Below are 15,552 nucleotides of genomic sequence, written 5' to 3' on the forward strand. Positions count from 1 at the left end.
TTGATAATTTGAAACAAGAAAAGGTCCAAGGGTTTGGGGATGGTGGGAGGGGAAGGGGAAAGGGAAGAAGGGAAAAGAAAAATTAGGAGAAAGAAAAAAAATGGAATCAAACTCTGTGTAAATAGGGAAGAGTGGAGGGGGTGAAGGGTGCACAGGTAATGGGAGAAAAAATAAGAACTAAGATACATCATGTTCTGGTACAAACACCTAATGATAAATGTAAATGTGTTTTATACCTAAAATGTACATATATATATATATATATATATAATATGTCCCTTCTGTAGATTTTTTGCAAGGATAAAATATTTGTTTACTATAAGATACCTTATATTATGTCTGAGACATTTAAGTTACTCATAGATTAGTTCTATTTCCTAATTCTGTTTTATTTAATTCTATCTTTTCTGTAGGAAATACTAAGTGCCATCAGTTTTTACCAAGTTCAAGCTCCTCTTTTTAGCAAGTTCGAGCTTCTCAGAATGACACTGAAGGCCTTTTGTAATCTAGCCTCAATCTAGTTCTCCCTCACATTGTGTCCTGGCCTCATTCACAGGTAAGCATGCCAACATCTGAAGGAGAATGGTACTGAGACTCCTCTTTCTCTGCTTGTTTGTCCAGGTTATTTTCCGTCACTCATCCTTTGGCATCAAGCCCACACCAGGATACACCTTTATCATCACTTCTCCAGCTTTACTACTCTCTGTGGTCCCCTTTATCACATCATGACTTTATTTTTACATTGTTTCTTAGATTTTGCTTTTTATATTTTATCTTTTAAACATATATATGTATATATATCACAAACTATATTGCTTTGACATGTGTATATAGTGAAATCAAGCTAAATAATATTTTATTACATATGCTTTTAATTTTTTCACATTATTGTGTTATTAAAGCAAAATCTGAAATGTTTTTCAAGTTAATCTCATCATGGTCCAATTTCATTACTAAGTTAAAGTTCACTGAGAAGCACCATTCCTCAGCTGAAGACCCCAGAACACATAAGGGCTTAAGATCTTCTTTATAGCAAGTATTGTAAAATTGAGGTGAGGAGTGGCTTCAAAACTTCGTATGTCTTTTCTAAGCATTCAACGTCTCTATGCTTTGGAGTCACTCTGAATGTATGGGGCCAGACTAGAAAAAGCTATTTTCTCTAGAAGCCTCATTTCAGATTGCTAAGTGGAGTTTTGACCTCAAATACCTCTGGGTCATATCTTTCTCTCTCCAAAGCGTGATACTTCAATTGATTCCAATAGGAGGTGGATCCCAGGGCCAGACACTAACAAGGATGTCAATTTTCAGAATAAATTCAGTTAAAGCTTCTCGCTTTTGTTTGGGGGTATACTTACTTGGCCCATGGAGTTAGCTAGCATAGGCTGTCATCTTCAAAAACTAGTGCAAACCTGTCTCTGCAAAGGAAATCCACTATGTCAGTATTTACTATAAAAAATGATATATGTTTCATCTGTGATTAAAGAAAAACAGGAGAGAAACACTGCTGTGTTGAATCACAAGTAGATTTATTTAAAAATTAAAATTCCCCAATAGCTCTTCTACAAACTGAAAGCCTAAACATAGTTAAATGAGTTACTATACTCTCAGATTATATTTTAGAATTAAAATATTAACAAATTCTGTTCCTCATTATAAAACCATGCTATATAAGCAAGTTAGAATTTTCTTTTAAATAGTAACAGAGACTCTTCTGTCCAATAGAATTCAGTTCAAGAGAGACACAGCTATTCTTTGAAGAGCTTAGTCTAAGAATTCCATAGCTACAAAACCATGTAACTTGGCTAAAAACAATGTTTTCAAAAGGATAGATTGTTAGTATTTACTAAAAGATTTGATAAACATGTCCTCTATTTTATTTCTATCTTGAAAGCAGTCACATGCTTTAAACAACAAAATAAACATTTAAAAGTGTTAAATATATTGATTTTCAAAAATATATAATGAGCTTATAAAGGATTTTACTACGATAGGAAACATCAGAGTTATTTTTAAGGTAAAGCCTCATAATAGAACATTTCTAGATTTCTATGATATTTAGACTGTTTTGGGATTAAATATTGATCATATTCTCTTTCATATTCTCCACCAATCCCAGAGATTAGGATTAGGAGTTTGAAATGATATTAAGGGGCCAGGGTTAGGGTTAACCCTAAGTTGACAGCACCCCTGTTCATTTTCACACACAATTTAAGGTGAGCTCGTTTTTAAATGCAAGGATGAACTCCTTTATCCTGACCTTCTCCCTCTATGACTCAAGCTTTCCATATATTTATAAGATGACTTACAGGCTGGAGAATGCATGTATGCAAGGAATTAAGTCTTTTGTGCTTTACATTTCCATTGTCTTTGAAATAGCCTCTTTAAGAATTGTCAAGACTAGAAACACTCCTGTCTGCCAGGCAAAGGAGAAAGCACCAGACTCTCATGGAGATAGAGAGGAGCCCTGATGCCTCAGGATTTAAGAGGACAAGAAATGGCCACGGACTCATCCAGGTTGTGATTGTTCACCCTTCAGCCTGATCCAGAGGCTTGGGATGACCATGTTTCTCTGCTACCTTTCTCTTTCAAGTATAGATTTGGGGAATGGACTGAGCCTGGTTTCGTCCTTCTGACTCTGCTCTTCTGCCCTTGCTCATCATGGAGAGGTTCCCAGACCTTGTACAGGAATCAGGAAAAGGGAGTTGGTATTCCCAGTGCAGATCCTAGAACGTGGAGGCAGGATGAAGCAGAGCAAGGCAGGATGCCCACCCTGAATAATGAAGAGACCCCATTCTCATATTTCCTCAAAGACTCCAGCGGCTGGGCAGGCCTTCCTGAGAGGGTCACCTTACTTTCTGGTGAGTGTCAGAGCAAGCTCAGGATGAGTATTTTTAAATTAATGATCAGAAACTCAGTCTCTAGACACAGCTTCTACGTGGGGTCTGCTGGAAGAGAGTGCACTGAGGGCTGGGAGCAATACAAGAGTCATATGTGTAAGCAAATATAACTGACTATTCTTATGAGGAATAGGAGGTTGAGAGATGGGGATTCTGCTCAGTGCCTTCTAGCTTCTCTGCAAGGTGAAGGTGAATTGATCATTTAAAAGAGGTGAGGAGTGGTGTTTGTAGAGGGTGTTTGGTGAATAGCTTGCAGGGGAACAGGAAAATTCATGCAAAGAACACTGAGCTCAGCCAAGAACCCAGCAGAGTTCTTGAAGCCAAGGCCATGGTATTTTTCTCCTGAAACATTCAAAAGTCTAGGGTGGTAATTGTAGAGTCGAACAATCCTTGCAGAATTCAAGGAAGATTTGGAAAGTCAACAGAGTGAGGATTTTGAGAGTGCAAGAAATGTGATGTATGGAATGGAGGTTGGATAGGAGAAAAAAAAAGAATCATGAAGATGGAAGTTGTTGAGGTGATAAAAAGGAAGAAGATGTAAAGAAAAGTCAAGATGGAAAAAAAGGCATGAGCAGCAATGAGAAAGCAGAACCCATACTAGCCATCAGGTGGCACCATTAGCCCAGTGAAACTACCAAGCCTCCTGGGGGCTGGGAGGCTCAGTGAGGACCAGACCCTACTTCTGGGTCCCCAAAGTCTTTCCAAGTTTCTGTTACTGTGGACAAAGAAAACCAGAAACTCATAGGAACTCAGAGGATTATATCCAGTGACAAGTGTATTGTAGTGTAAAATATAAGATATAGAGCCATTTAGAGAATGAGATGCCTAAGGTGATCATGACAGTGAAGGAGTAAAATGTTGTGTGATAATATAATGCCATTGTAGTTGTCCATGTACAGTGACTTCAGATATCTCTCCTGGACATCGTACAAAGTTTACCTGAAAAATGTTCAAACATCTCATTATGATGGATACCTAACACACAAGACGTATGTGACTCTTTTTGACTGTGTTAATAAGATGCTCTTACCCATCAGAATTTGCTTGAAATTTTATATGAACAACTGCATTTTTGTTTTTTTCTCCAGAGTTTTATAAAGAGAATTTTTGTCAATGTAACAGTGAGTGGAGTATGCTTATAATGATGTACTCATATTCTTAGTATGAAATCTATTTCTTGGTGCATCCAAGACAGATTTAAGGGTAGAGAATCCAGGCTGGTATTATAAAATGCATTGTCAGTCAGTGGATTTAGCTTTGTGATGCATATAAAGCAAGTCTGAAAAGTTAGTATGCCTTTTAATTCATAAGAAATCAAAACCACAGACAATATAATTTAGCTAAATATGCATCATAAAGCCATCCCTCTTTTTTTCTTCCATACATTTTTCCCTTCTTTACTCTTTTTTTTTTACTTTTATTAGGACATGTTTGCAGTACATAATGATTATATTCATTGTTGGGAATTGTTATATGTATATAAATGTTTCACATTTCTTCTACGCATTTTGAAAGTAATTGATCTCTTTTTTTCTAATTTGCTGATATATCAAAGGTGATATACACAGATCATTATTTTTTTCAACAAACATGGAACACTTTCTGTGTGCAAGGCACTGTGCTAAGGGATATAGGAGAAAACAAATATCTACTAATGTGCTTCTGGTCCGAGTAGCTTAAAGGCTTAAAGAATAAAGTATGTGCATGCAGTTATTTAACAAGTCAGAGTGCAATAAAAGATTTACAAATCCTATCAAACTAAATTCTCCTTCCAAACTTAAAAGATCATAATAGAAGAATCAATATAACACTCTCATATGTTGTTGATGACATTACAAATGATACATATTTCTGCAATGAATTAATTTGCTAATCTGTGTCAAGAACAGTAGAAATGTTTTACTATCCAGTGTTATTCTGCGAGTCAAGCATGAGGTGCAGGTCCTGGTGGAATAGGCCATAGGAAACAAAACAAAAACAGGAACCAAAGCCAAGTGGAAATTCTTTTCAGGAGTGACAGTCTAAAGTCCTTTAAACCACAGAGAGAGGCATGAGAACACCTGGGAATCAGGATGTTCAGGTGATAGACACATGGTCTGGTACTCATTGTAAAATCTTTCAACATTGCTGTGTGCGGTGTATGCTCTGTGTTGTACCCTTAACCTTCAGAGGTTATTTTTCAAAAAACAACTCAATGTTCATACACAGTCATTTCACATGGACAACTTCAAGGAATTGCCTTCGCATGCTATACTTTACCCACCCTTTGTCGTGATTGATGTCTGCATCTCATTTCCCTAAATCTATCTCTTCTATCTTATATTGCAATGTGCTAGTCACTGAATATAATCATTCTGTGGCCTGGCTTTCTTTGTCCACAGCAGCAGATGCTAGGCTAGACCTTGAAAACCTATTGAAAAGTTTCAGAGTAAGATACAGAAGGAAAACAGGATCAAAATAAGGTCTACCTTATTGATATTGGCCAGAATGATTGAGAAGATTCCTTGAGAGAGCTCATGCCAGGACCCTGAGAGCCAGCAGCAGCACAGCCAAAAGGAGCCTGTCAGGCAGGTAGCAGGCCAGCAGAGGGCAGTGTGCAGCGTCCTCCTGAGACTCACGTAATAGGACATGCCTGACTCGCTCACTTGGCCTAAGATACAATAGAAGAAATATTTTATTTTTATTGTCTACTGAATCCCAAGGAAATAATAAAAAGATATTCTATAAAACTGTTTTATTTAAAAAATATGTCTTTCATTATTTCAACAAATGGCAACTAATGAGTGTTATGGAGTGTTAAAAGAAAAAAGCTGAATCCAGCATGGTGTTCACCTTAGGAATACAACTATGAAAAAGAGATGTTTTAAGAATGACTGAAAGAAAATACAGTAGTCATTATGTTCAGATGATGGCCTTAAAGGCAATTTCCTTATTTTTTAATATTTTTGTAATATTATTATGACAATTTAAACTTTTACAGTGAATATCATAAAGTGCAAAAAAATGCTCTCCCTGAAGATACAAACAAGTTAATTTTTAGCAGGAAAGAATTTATTATCTCCATTTAAACCAAGTAGGTTGTGGGACTTTCTAAACTATCTAACCCTGTCTAGCAATTGAACAACCTGTCTTAGAGAATGCCAGATCTCCTTCACGAGAGTCCTGGCTGTCTGAGCCAACTCAACTAATGCATGTCAATCAACTTTTGTCTCTGTGATGAAGTACCTGAGAAAAACAATTTAAAGGAGGAAAGTGTATTTTGGCTCAAGATTTCAGCTGTTTTATTCCATGTTTATCTGGGTCCATTGCATTTAGGTCTGTGGTGAAGCACAAAAATCATGGAGAAAAGATGTGGTAGAGGAAAGCTGCTCACTTCATAGCAACCAGGAAGTAGAAACAGAGTGAGAGATCTGAAGGTGAAAGGACCAGGGGCCAAGGTCATATTTCTCCTTCTCCCCCATGACCCACTCACCTCAAATGGGCTCCATCTCCTAATAGCCCATTTTTCTATGATCTCATCAATGGATTACTATTCATAATAATGACCTCATGATACTATCACTACCCAAAAGTCCATCAGCTGGCCTTTGGGGAACATCTTAGATCTAAATCATAACATAATAGTAACAACCATGGGGCAGAAATAGGCCAACTGTTATACTTAGGAAGGCTCCATGGAAGAGGGATTTGATCTATGCCTTGGAGGAAAAGCAGAATACCAGTAGTCAGAAGGTGAAGGAAGAGAAAAGTACACTAGATCTAAATAACAAATAGAAACCTCTACATATTCAGAGATATGGAGTATTCACTTTGCTTGTCAATCAGTAGAGATAGGAGCAGATAGAACTGAGAAGCTGGATCAGATCAAATATATTAGCCTGCAGTGGGGGAAAGGAGACAATGGTGAGTGATATATGTCAATTATCATAAGAGGGAAAATCCTTATTCTCCTGAGTGACGTAACTTGTGGACTTTCCTAGCAGTGCCACTCTACCTCAGGAACTCTCAGTGGTTTCAATTCTGGTGAAATGTCCTCTAGATATCATTCCAGAAGAAAGGGAGCTTTTTTGGTTACTCACCTTGCTGAAGGTGATCTTCCACATCTGCCATCTCCAAGTAATTTCAGACATTCTCTGTGTCAACCACAGGAGCCAAAAAATTTTACACTCAAGTATTTGAATCTCTTAGTAGAACAGAAAAGAAATGAAGGGGGCAGCAGAGAAAAGTAGATTAATTTACTAAAGATGAGACTGTAATATTTTGGCAAGGCACCATTTTTAAAATGTGAATTTATCTATGATTTCTTTGAAAAAAAACTAAAACTAAAAAACTAAATTGATAATTCTATATGCATTAAAATACTGAAATTTGAGGCAAAGAAAGCAGAAGAAAGGACCAGAATGCTTATTTACAGATGTGCCTTTTTAAAAAAAAAATTAGTTATGATCAAATCTTGGTAATTTTCTAGTGAATTAAGTTATTTAATTTTAGAGCAGTATCTGCATATTAAAAAAACTTGTGAACATGACAGAATGTTACTGTATTTTAACCTAATGGTAGAAATAGAAAAATACCCTGAATTAGAAGGACAATTTGTAATTATCATTTGGGGCTTTGGCTATTTCCTGTGATGAAATTGAAACGTCTGTTTACTTTAAAATTTTTTCTATTCATTAATTTTATTGGTACATTTTAGGTATACAATATGACATTTATCATTGGGAATTTGTACCTTTACATGATATGTCTTGATTCTTATTTTTTCCCCATTCCATTGCCCTACCTTCAACCCCTCCACCCCTCCCTATTTACAAAGACTTTGTTTCCATTTTTTTGTTTTCTCATATTTATTCCATTCCCTTCTTTTCTTTTGCCCCTCCCCCTTCTCCTTTCCCTTTGGACTTTTTCTTCCTATTTCACATTTTCTATTATACATTTTGATGCTTATTTACACTTTCAGTTTCTCACACCAGAAAAACTATTCAGAATTTGCATATGCATGTCTTATTTATTTCACTTAAGAGTATGGCCTCAATGTGCATCTATTTATCTATAAATGTCTCTAGTTTGTCATTTTTTATGGCTGAGTAGTACTCCATTTTATTTTTTAAAAACCCACATTTTCTTTATTCATTCTTCGTTGATGGGCAATTGGGCTGTTTCCAAGCTTTAGCTATTATAAACTGTGCCATTATGAACATACGTGCACATATATCACTGTGGTATGATTCTTTTGGAAGATATCCTGCAGGGAAATAGCTGGGTCAACTCTAGTCCTAGTTCTTTGAGGTATCTCCATACTGATTTCCACAGTGGTTGCACCAGTCTACACTCCCACCAACAGTGGAAAAGGGCTCCCTTTTTCCAACAGGCCCACCAGCATTTGTTATTACTTGATTTCTTGATAGCAGCCATTCTTTGTGGAGTAAAGTGGAATCTCAGCATTGCTTTCATTAACATTTCTCGAATGACCAGTGATGTTGAAAATTTTTTATGTGTTTATTTGCTATTTCTATTTCTTTGTCTGAGAAATGTCTGTTCATTTCAGAAGCCCATTTTTGGGTTGGGTATTTAAATTTAGGTGGTCTAATTTTTGTAAGTTCTTTATATTTTGTAGCTAGTACACCTTTATTTGAGGAACAGCTGGTAGAAATTTTTTCCCACATTGTGGGTTGTCTCTTCACTCTGTTGGTAGTTTCTCTTGCGGTGAAGAAGCTTTTTAATAAGATGAGATCCCAGTTGTTGATTGTTTGTGCTAGATCAGGTGCAACTGAGATTTTGTTCATGAAATCTTTTCCTATGCCAATGTCTTCAAGAGTTCTGCCAAACCTCTTTTCCAGCTGGTTTAGTGTTTCTCTTTTAATATTTAGATCTTTAATCCATTTTGATTTTAATTTGCTACATGATGAGAGATACAGGTCTAGTTTTAATCTTCAGTAAGTTGAAACCCAATTTTTCCAGTACCATTTATTAAAGAGTCTATGTTTCCTCCAGTAAGGGTGTTTGGCTCCTTTGTCAAAGATGATGTGGCTGAGTGTGTCTGGAATTGTTTCTGCATTTTCTAATCTATTCTACTGATCCTCAGGTCTGTTTCTTTGCCAGTACCATGCTGTTTTTATCACAGTGGCTTTGTACTATAGATTCAAATTGGAGATTGTGATACCCCCTACCTTGTCTTTGTTGCCTAGAATTGCTTTTATTATTCTAGGTCTCTTCTTGTTCCAAATGAATTTTTGGATTGTTTTCTCAAGGTCTGTGAAGTGTGCTTTTGGAATTTCAGTTGAGATTGCACTGAATCTATATAGCAGTTTTGGAAGTGTGGACATTTTCACTATGTTGATTCTTCCTCCCCAGGAGCAAGGGATGTCTTTCCATTTTCTGATATCCTCTTCAATGTCCTTTTTCAGAGTGCTGTACTTTTCAGAGTAGAGTTCTTTGATTTCTTTCATTAGGTTGATTCCTAGGTATTTCAATTTTTTGGATGCTATTGTGAAAGGATTTGTTTCTCCAGTTCCTCTCTCAGTGAGTCTGTTATTCATGTACAGAAAGGTTATTGATTTTTGTGTGTTGACCTTGTATCCAGCTACTTGACTAAATTTGGTTATTAAGTCTAGAACATGTTTGGTGGAGTTCTTTTGGTGTTCTATATAAAGTATCATGTCATCTGCAAATAATGACAATTTAATTTCTTTCTTTCCTATCTTTATTCTTTTTCTTTCTTTCTTTTGTCTAACTCTTGTGGCTAATGTTTCCAAAACTATATTGAACAAGGGTGGTGATAGTGGACAACCTTGTCTTGTTCCTGATTTTAGCATGGAGGATTTTAGTTTTTGACCATTTAGGATGATGTTGGCTGTTTGGTTTTCATCAATGAGTTTTATCAGATTGACATAGAGAGGGTCTATTCCAATTTTCTGTGGGGTATTTATCATGAATTGGTATTGGATTTTGTTGAATGCTTTTTCTGCATCTATTGATACGATCATATGTTTTTTGTCCTTGGCTCTATTAATATAGTGCATTACATGTATTGATTTGCATATGTTAAACCATCCCTTTATCCCTGGGATGAATCCCACTTGGTCAGGGTGGATGATCTTCTTGATGATCTTCTACATTCTGTTTGCCAGTATCTTATTTAAGATTTTTACGGCTGTGTTCATTAGGGAGATTGGCCTATAGTTCTGTTTTGTACTTGAGTCTTATCTGCTTTTGGGATCAAGGTGATGCTTGCTTCTAGGAATGAATTTGGGAGTATTACTTCCCTTTCAATTTCACCGAAGAGTTTAAAAAGTGGTGACAACAGTCTTCTATAAATGTCTAGTAGAATTCGGCAGTGAAGACATCAGGACCCGGGCTTTTCTTTACTGGTAAGTTTTTAATTACATTTTTAATTTCATTGATTGATATTGTGTTGTTTAGAATTTTTATTTCTTCTTTGTTCAACTTTGGTAATTCATATGTACATAGGAATCTGTCCATTTCTTCTGTGTTTTCCATCTTATTGGCGCATAGATTGTCAAAGTAGCTATTGATGATCCTCTGGATTTCTGCTAGGTCCATTGTAATTTCAACCTTTTTCTTCCTAATTACATGGATTGGGGTCTTTTCTTCCCTTTTTTGATAAGGCTGTCTAAGGGTTTGTAATTTTGTTTATTCTTTCAAAGAACCAACTCTTGGCTTCATTGATTTTTTTTTTTGTATTGTTCTCTTAGTCTCCCTTGCATTGATTTCTGCTCTGATGTTTATAATTTCCTCCCTTGTATGAGCTTTGGTGTTGCCCTGCTCTTCTTTTTCAAGAAGCTTGAAGTTCAGCATTTGGTTGTTTCTTTGAGCTCACTCTATTTTCCTAGTATGAGTAGTCACTGTTATAAATTTGTCTCCGAAGACTGCTTTCGTTGTGTCCTATAGATTCCGATATGTTGTATTGTCATTGTCATTTAATTGTAGAAACCGTCTGATTTCTTCTTTCATTTCCTCTGTGACTCGTTGGCTATTCAGAAGTGTGCTGTGCAGTTCCCATGTGTGTGTGAAATGCTTGTGCTTCCTTTTGCTGTGGGGCACCAATTGCATCCCACTGTGGTCTGATCGTATACAGGGGACAACTGCAGTTCCTTCGCACTTTCTTAAACATGTTCTATGAGCGAGTATGTGGTCTATTTTGGAGAAAGATCTGTGTGCAGCTGAAAAGAATGTGTATTCTGATTTTGTGGGGTGGAACACTCTGTAAACATCTGTTACATCCATTTGTTCAAGAGTTTAGTTGAGTTCCAGTATTTCGTTGGTTTTTTTTTTTTTTTGTCTAGTTGATTTATCTATTTTGACAGAGGGGTATTGAAGTCCACACTACTATTGTACTAGTGGTTATTTGATTTTTCATGTCCATTAATATTTGCTTTATATAGTTGGGTGCACTAGTATTTGGTAGATACATATTTACAATTGTCATCTCTTCCTCTAGGAGTGTTCCCTTTATAAGGATATAGTGGCCTTCTTTGTCCCTCTTAATGAGTGTTGATTTGAAATCCATTTTATCTGCAAATAGGATAGCTAGTCCCACTTTTTTCAGGTTCCTGTCACATGGAGTATTGTTTTCCACCCTTTCACTTTCAGTCTATGAGTTTCTTTTTTAATTAAGCGTGATTCTTGTATGCAGCATATTGTTGGTTCTTCTTCTTGACCCATTCTGTCAGTCTATTTCTTTTGATTGGTGAATTGAGACCATGAACAGTGATGGTTATTATTGATATGTATCGACTTATCCTTGTCATGACTTTTTCCTGTTGTTGCATTCTCCACCTTTGCATTTATTTTCTTACCTTAACTGATGGATTCATTCTGCTGGGTTTCATGGGGTTGTGACCCTCTTTGTCTTTTCCTAGGATATTGTTTAAAATTTTTTGGAGTGTTGGTTTTGTATTCATGAAGTTCCTCAGGTGTTCTTTGTCATGAAAGTATCTTATTTCCCCATAAATTTTGAAAGATAGTTTTGCAGGGTATATTGATCTGGGTTGGAGGCTGTTTTCTTTTAGGGCTGGAAATACTTCACTCCAGGCTCTTTTTGACTTGAGGGTTTTTTGTTGAGAACTCTGCTGTGATTCTGATGGGCTTCCCTTTGTATGTGATTTGTTTCTTTTATATAAATACTTGTAGAATTTTGTTCTTCTGTTGGGTTTCTGGAATCCTGACTATTATATGCCTACTTGTAGATTTTTTTTTTTAATCACAGCTAGTTGGAGTCCTATATGCCTTACTTATCTGTATGTCAAATTCTTTTCCCCTGCTTGGGAAGTTTTCTGCCATTACTTCTGTGAATGGCTTTTTTATTTTGTTTGCACTATCTCCTATTTATTCATTGACTCTGATCAGTATTATGCTATTCTTCTTTCCATCATCTAGCAGCTGCTGGATTGGTTTCTCATGGTCCCTTACTATTTTTAAGAAATCTTTCTTTTCCTGGTTACTAATTGCAATCCTATCTTCTATATCTGATATTCTGTCCTCACATTGGCTCATTCTACTGTGTAAAGTTATCAGTGGAGTTTTTAATCTCCTGGAAATCTATTCACATCTGCTTTATGGATTCCATTTGTTTCCTATGGTGGGATTCCATCATGTTCCTCTATTTTTTTTTTTAATCTGTGTGTGCTCTAGAGTCTTGTCTTTCACTATGGACACAATTTCTATTGTTATCTGAGAAATTATTTCTGATTTTATTTTCTCCAGATCCTCTTTCTTTGCTAGTTCAGGGAGTACAGGTGGTTGAATATTGGATTGTTCCATCTCCTTGCCCCTTGGGGTTGAGTTTGGCAATCTGAAAGTCTGGTTTTGAGTCTTGTTTATGTGTCTTCTCATTTTAACTGTTGCAGTCTGCTGCACCTTTGTTGAGGTGACTCTTTGCCTTCCCAGTGGCCTTCAATTATCAGCATGCCTAAGAGTGGCCTTCTTTCTGCTGTTCACCATGAGCCAATTCCTGGGTTCATAATGATGGCCTTTTAGATTCCCGCACTGCACTGTTTTTTGGCTGGGGTTCTGACCGGGTCCTGTGCATGCTTAGTGACAGTGTCTAGGTGGGCCTCTGGATGGGGCCTTCATGCCTGCACAAGTGTTTTCCAGATAGGCCTTTGGCTGGGACTGCCCAAACCACCAGTGTCTGGGAGGGCCCTGGCTTGGGCCTGTGAACACACACAACTGTTGTGCAGGAAGAACTTTGGCTGGGGCATGCACACCCAAGCTGCTGGGCTGATGTCTGGTCAGGGCCCTGGCTGGGGCCTGCATACCCATACCACTATTTTGCATGCAGGTCTTTGGCTGGGGAATGTATGCCCAAGCTGCTGGTGTCTCCATCTGTTTATTTTGAAAGATCATATTCATATAGTTTCCCTCCTGGAACTACATTTATCCAGAGAGATGATCTTATTGCCACAATATTAAGGGGATAAAATTCCTTCACTAACATCAGCAGACAAGACTGAAAGTCTGACATTTCCCTTTCCACATCTTTGTCTTGCTCACTTGGAAATCTTAAATAATATTAACCATTGAGGGCCTTGATATCTCATAGAAAGCAGTCACCATTTACTTGGGGTCTTCCCTTTTCTTTTTTTCTCCATCCTTCTCCACATCCTACTGTTATAGTTTGTGTCTAGGTATACTCCCAAAGCCTCATGTGGTCATAGGTGGCACTATTTGGAGGTGGTTGGACCTGGAGTGTGTGGTGCTGGGATCAAGGGTGTGTGATTACTAAATTATTTCATTGATTGGCTTGGCATAGTTCTGGGTAGGATTAAGAATGCCCCACAGTGTGTGTGAGTGCTACCTGCCCTAAGGCCCTCAGGGTAGATAAATATAAGGACAAAATATAAGGAATATAAGGGATAGAAAGAGGGTTGCTGTATGCCACTTACTTCCTGCTTGTTGCCTTCTGCCTGCCCTGCTTTGTAGGACTGTTTGTCCTCTGTGATGCCTTTCTGTCATGCCACCCTATCTTAGAGCCAGGTGACTATGGACTGAAACCTCCACACACTCTGAACCAAATGTACCTTTCCTCCTTTAACTTTGGGTGTTGGATATTTTGCCTCAGCAATAAGATATTTAGCTAAGACACTTTGCCCTTGGTTCTATTACTTCCACCTCTATTGAACATAAAATATTTCAAGTTCTTGGTTCCTTGCTTCCTGCTCTTCATTGCCTTACAGTCGAGGTAGAGAAAATTACAGGTAAACACATCACTACTATAAAGTACAGTTAAATGTGAAAATAACACTAAAAACAAATTATGTGAGCAAATCTGTAAGTGAGGTGAGTATTCTGGAAAAGCTTCCAAAAGATGACACTTGAACTGAGAATTGAAGATTGTTTGAGAACTGGACAGGTAGATGACCAAGAAAGGACATCTGGAACTCATTCTTTAGGATTGTTTACATACATTCCTAACCCACTCCATCCATACACCACATATGCCCTAAGTTTTATTTTCTGAACCAAATATTGTCCACATTCTTTTCTCAGCAATGATTTTCCCTTTTTTTAATACATTCAAAACTAAGACTACTCTGATAGAATATCATTGGCAATGAACCACTAAGTTTCCCGATAAAATTTCCCATATTCATATTGATTGTGTCTGCATTAATAAAGAAAAGCTACTTTTTATATTGGAAATGATGACATTTTCTTATTTTCCTCCAGCCAAAATCTCTAGAGAAATATCAAATTTGTCAATATTTCTGGAAAAGTACACCAATGTGAGTCAGTTGTAGAGTACTGTCTTCAGAAAATTATGCACAATTTTTACGACTCAGTGACCTAGAAAACTCCTTGAATATTCTGCCCTTTTCACTACGGTTAAATTATATTCTAACACTAAATTGCTCAGTAAGTCTGTTTTCTATAAAAGGACAAAACTTAACTATTGGTAAAAGAACTTCCTTGAAGCCACAGGAAAATTTGCTTATTATTTGACAAACTGCAACCATTCCTTAATGGATTTCACCTATTGGAATGATAAATTTTGATAACTCAAGGCTTTGATTGATAGAAGAAAATGACTAATTCAATCACAAACTTACCTGCCCTTTGACATTAGCTTTCATAGCAAAATGAGTTGCCTCTGTAAGGAAGTTTTAAGTACTGAAACTTTATTGAGATGTATTCCATGCCAAGCTTGGGACTTAGTGTTTTCCGTATGTTATTTTACTTAATTCTAACAAATTTTTGAGATGCAAAATATTGTTTTACAGATAAAGAAACCGAGACTAACATAAATTACTTACTTAAGGTTAAAACTAAGACTTACTGATGCTGCAATTTAAACCCAGATGGGCCTGACCTCAGTGCACTCGCTGCTGAGAAGTGTCTTCTCCCAATTCACTAGAAGCTTTTTATCAGTTAGATTTCACTAGAGGGACAGATTTTACATAGAATATGTATTTTATATATAAGGGATTTACAAGGTAGATTTACAGTGGCCACCTGCAGAGTCAAGTGGAGGAATGAAAAATGGCTATGTACACCGGAAAGCCAGAGGTTCTAGTCAAAACTTGAAGGCCTGAAGCTCACTGAAGAGTCTGATATGAGTCCATGCGAGAAAGATGAAGGACCTGGATTGGAAAGCTGAGGAGCCTACACTGGAAGCCTGGAGACAGATGTTCAA

This window comes from Heterocephalus glaber, unplaced genomic scaffold, assembly GCF_053883595.1.
Source record: "Heterocephalus glaber isolate CG9 unplaced genomic scaffold, H.glaber_assembly_v1.0 deba00001553, whole genome shotgun sequence".
In the NCBI taxonomy this organism is placed as follows: Eukaryota; Metazoa; Chordata; class Mammalia; order Rodentia; family Bathyergidae; genus Heterocephalus; species Heterocephalus glaber.